This window comes from Acyrthosiphon pisum, chromosome A2 (genome assembly GCF_005508785.2).
Source record: "Acyrthosiphon pisum isolate AL4f chromosome A2, pea_aphid_22Mar2018_4r6ur, whole genome shotgun sequence".
In the NCBI taxonomy this organism is placed as follows: domain Eukaryota; kingdom Metazoa; phylum Arthropoda; class Insecta; order Hemiptera; family Aphididae; genus Acyrthosiphon; species Acyrthosiphon pisum.
The window spans coordinates 23,712,637-23,716,962 of record NC_042495.1 but is presented as its reverse complement, the minus strand read 5'-3'; the positions used below and the strand labels follow the sequence as shown (position 1 = coordinate 23,716,962).

At 27.2% G+C, this 4,326-nt stretch overlaps 1 long non-coding RNA gene across 1 annotated transcript in view; it reads left to right on the top strand.

The window, feature by feature from the left end:
• The first annotated feature begins 1,281 nt into the window (after positions 1 to 1,281).
• LOC115034024 overlaps positions 1,282 to 4,326 on the top strand; it is a 4,384-nt gene continuing 1,339 nt past the window's right edge. The window contains exons 1-2 of the long non-coding RNA XR_003839377.1: positions 1,282 to 1,776; positions 2,348 to 2,395. This is a non-coding gene — a long non-coding RNA (uncharacterized LOC115034024). The remainder of the gene's footprint in view (positions 1,777 to 2,347; positions 2,396 to 4,326) is intronic.

The following is a 4,326-nucleotide window of genomic DNA, read 5'->3' as shown; positions in this document are numbered from 1 at the left end:
TTTTAATTTTTACTTCATGAAACTATCAACCACGTATATGCACTTACCAGAAAAGATATTTTAGTTGAAAATCAAATATTTTTTCTACTAGGCATCATTATGTATAGGTACCTTCACCTACACAAAAAATCATTGTAAAATCAAATCATTCTTTGCTCCATGTAGAATTTAAAATATGTTTTACGGAGTCAAACAGATAATACCTACATCTGACCATTATGAGCACAACGTTAACATATTGGGTGGTTCTCACCATAGACGCTGACTAAATGGGGGCTCAGGGGCCGCAGCCCCCTTTGAAAAGATTAATCGTGGCTCATGAATATAATGATGTTAAAAGTTAAGGCTAAAAAAAAGTAAGTTCGGCCCCATTAACATTTACAAAACCTGGCGCCCAAAGTTCTCACTGTATATTTATTATTTGTAAAATTAGGTAGGCAATTTAATGAAAACAAGTAACTCAATTAAGTTCATGCTACACAAGATCGATATTCGATATATTAGAAGTTAATAGTTACCAAATCACAATTTTAACTCGATAAGTTAAAAGTTAATATGGAAAATAATATTAACTTAACTACTCAATTTAAAAAAAAAGTTAATCTACTATTTTTAATTGGTAAAGAGTGACCGCGTTCTTTCTAATTTCCTATATTATAAAAATCAAATTTACTAATCTTTTAACGTAATGTACATTATATTACGTAGCCAAGTACCAATTTTGCTTTAGATGATTATAAAATATTTTAACTTTGTTATCAATATATACCTACTATGATTAGGAGATAGACAGTAGGCACAACTGTAAGCGACCGAGTATTATCAATCCATGCGTCGGATGTGATTGTTCTCTTATGTGTGTTACTTTATTGAGTTAATTAAATAAACTATTTAGTATTGTTCTAAACATTGTTGTGTTAATAAGTCTATAACAACTATACACACCTCAATTCATAATTTAACAAATATTAATTTAAGGTCATATAACATTATGACTATCTAATCTACTAGAATATATCAAATAACAAAAATATTTTATCAAGAAAAGTAACAAGAATGTTTGAATAATTATTGGACTCGATTATTTTTATTTTTATATTAATATTTATACCTTATAAAGCCATAAAAACAAAAAATTTCAAAAATTGTTTAACTTGACAGATTATTTTTAAATTTTCAACCGAGATAAGCTAAATTGTTTCAGGTGTCAATTTTATTAAACCAGTTATGTTCATTAGTTGATTTGAAAATTAACTTAACTTAATTTTATTTAACAAGTTAATGCCCTCCATTGATAATTTTTACAAAGCTAAAAATTACTTAAATGCACGGGTTCAAGTCAATCCCTGAATTCAATAATTCGTTTAGTTTGTACGTAATACAATTAAAAAATAAAACGCTACCTAACTAAAAGTAGTATATGTAAACAATTTGAATATACGGTATTACGCACGGTTAAATCATACATATATTGTTTGGTAAAATAATCTTATCTAAATAAATATTTGTAACTGAATACCTATATGTAAATATAATTACTGTACGTCTTTACGTAGGTATAATATATTAAAATTTACCTATTACTAATTCAACTTTTACACTAATTTAATTTGATAGTTGTTTAATGTCTAAACCTAATACCATACCTAACTATATTTATAATACCAAAACCAGTTGATAGTTGTAAAAATATTATAAATATTCGTTGTTATTTTAAACATCTTATCATTACAGACGCATTCTTAGTTATAGAAGCAGTTACTCATGTTGGTGGAGGTATGAATTAAATTTTTATCTTTGAAAATAAAACTATTTTTTTAATTAGTATGGCATTTAATTAGTTTTTATTTTTAACAGTATGTCATGCATTATTTATAACTAATAATCTTATTAATTATAATATAGCCTATAGGTACTAACACTGTCCACCTAAAACATATTATATTTAATTTAGAACGAAGATGTTTTAACTAAGTGAAAATTATATAACAACCACAAGGTTCTCTATCAGAAGATCTTTTTGGTTCATATCCACAGGAACTTTTTACATTTTGTTTTTTTTACGTTAAGTTTTGATTAAAAAAAAAGAACAACTTTTTGAATTATGAAACGTGCCAATCATTAAAAATAATTTTTTGATTTATATTTATGCTGAATGTTACCATATTTTTCCTTATTTCTTTTGCCAACATGGTTTACTTTCCAAAATAAATAGTAGTAGACACATAGCCTTATTATAATATAAGGTGTGAAGTATGCTTGGTGGATTATATGAATTCCTTGCAATGGGCTGAAGTCGGGTATATTTACAATAATTTAAATAATATAATTATATATTTATAATTAGGTGTATATCAAGAAACTAATAAGAAGGGATCAAAACTCGCTAGTTACAGTAAGTACACATTCATTAGTTATAGTGGTAAGGTTCGTGTTACAGTTGGTCTTATTAATCACTGTGGTAAAACATAATTCCGTACATTGATTAGTGTTGGTTTTACAAATATTTGAATATCACGTAACGGTAAAACGAGTTATAGGTTGGTTATATGCCACTCTGGTAAAATTAAAAATATACAGCGCTCAAGAGATGGCACTGTGCGCCGTATAAGCCGCCGCGGAAGACTGTAATAGCCCGTCAGCCTGTATACTAAGCATATTTGACAAACCTGGGCTGAAACTAGTTAAATAAATAAACTCAAGTTAAAAGTTATGTTAATTTAAATTGAGAATTTATAAGGTTACGGCTATATGCAATATCTAACATCAAACACTCAAAAAAATGGAATATTTCTGGTAAATTTTTTTTTTTTTTTGAACGTCGAAAAACTTGAGGGAAATCTTGTAGGAAATTTTCAAATCTTAGGTATAAATAGAAACATTTTTATGAATTTTAAATTCGAAATAATTTTGCCAATTTTCGTGATTTGATGAATTTATTTTAACATTTTCCTTTCATTGGTAACATTAGAAAAATGATAAAAGATTCCCCATAAATGTTCCTATCTTAATCAAAGAACAAGTTTACCGGAAAGTAACATTATTTTTTTATGAGTGTTTGAATTAAAATTTTGACAATATTAGATTTTCATTGGTAAATTCACGAATTTTCATTGATCAATTGTTAATATTTTGTTGGACCTAATTCAAGTACTAATAACCATAGACACTTGCAATTTTCATCAAAATTACTACTGTCAATTGGTACATGATAATATTTTCAAACAATTTTGACTTTTTTCGAGCTATTTATAGCTAGAAGAAATCTTTTAAGTGTTTTAAATTATTAAGCAGTTAGAAATTCATAAAATTTATTATTTTTATGCCTAAGATTAAACACAATTGAACCCGGTAGGTCCAACCCGAAATGTTGCTCAAACAGAGATTTTAAGTTTTACGATGGACATTTTTGTTTATAAATGTTTATTAGAGAAATGATTAGTTGGTTGCTATTGGTTAATAGGGTAGATCAGGTACAAGAATGCATGAAATTTAATTTTCGCAAATCTTCTACCATGGTTAGGTAAGGCATTTATAACCGCTCATCGGCATATCCGCAATCCACGTAGTTGAATTGCCTACCAGAGTTGCAATTACTGGAGTAGAACAATCACAAATTTTTGAAGATTTGTCATTTTTTACGGTCAACGAAATTCGTGGGATCATCTAGTACCTATATAAAAAATAATAATACAATTTTAAAATAATGTTATATTTATTTTTATAATATATTTTTAAAAAAGACTTAAATTAAAATAAAATAAAGAATTAAAGGTAAACGAATAGCAATGTGACCGTCACCATCGAGTTTCGATTAAAAATGTATGGTGATAATACCGTCTCCAACGATATTATTAATGAATATCGGATGAAATCGATGAATATTTATATATCTGTGTATTATTCGATATATGCATAGCTATATTATAGCTATCGTTATATCTATAATTTTAAATTTTCAAGCTCTTGGATTTGGAAATTAATAATGGTATATCATTTGATGTTCAAATTCTTGATACGTTGTACGTTTTATAATAATTGTACTCAGTACTCACTGTTAAATTTTCAAAAATATTAAAAATGATAAGAATAAATTAATATTTTTTGACGAAGAAGAGTATAGGAAGTCCCGCGCCTGCGTTTATAATGCTAAGAATAACACTTTATTAAGCAACCCAATATTTTGATGTATTGATGTAAAATGTATATATTATGCATATAATTTATTAATGTAAGCAACCCCCCCCCCCCACCATTGCAAATAGCTGTGTACGCCACTAAGTACGTGCAACACTGGAAGTTAGCATTATATATTTTATTCTTATT